The sequence below is a fragment of the Eptesicus fuscus genome, chromosome 21, assembly GCF_027574615.1.
Source record: "Eptesicus fuscus isolate TK198812 chromosome 21, DD_ASM_mEF_20220401, whole genome shotgun sequence".
In the NCBI taxonomy this organism is placed as follows: Eukaryota; Metazoa; Chordata; class Mammalia; order Chiroptera; family Vespertilionidae; genus Eptesicus; species Eptesicus fuscus.
The window spans coordinates 34,390,259-34,390,553 of record NC_072493.1 but is presented as its reverse complement, the minus strand read 5'-3'; positions in this window follow the sequence as shown (position 1 = coordinate 34,390,553).

Below are 295 nucleotides of genomic sequence, written 5' to 3'. Positions count from 1 at the left end.
ATGAGCCTGCACTGTAGATGAAGAAATGTTTTTTTATATACTGGGTCCACTAAAATTCACATCCACTCTCTCCTGGATCTTAAACAGCTTCTTCCTATGCAACAATATAGCTCAGTTAAACAGGCTATTTTTATTTTTATTTTTTTTGGCCCGCAAGACCAAGACCGCTTGTTATTACAGTTGCAAAAGAGCTTATGAACACACTACCTTTTGAAGTAAAAATTAAGGCAGGTCGGCTGCCAGCGGAGTGAAGGGTTTAGCGATGTCGGGAGGACGGTAAGCCACGCCCCTCAGG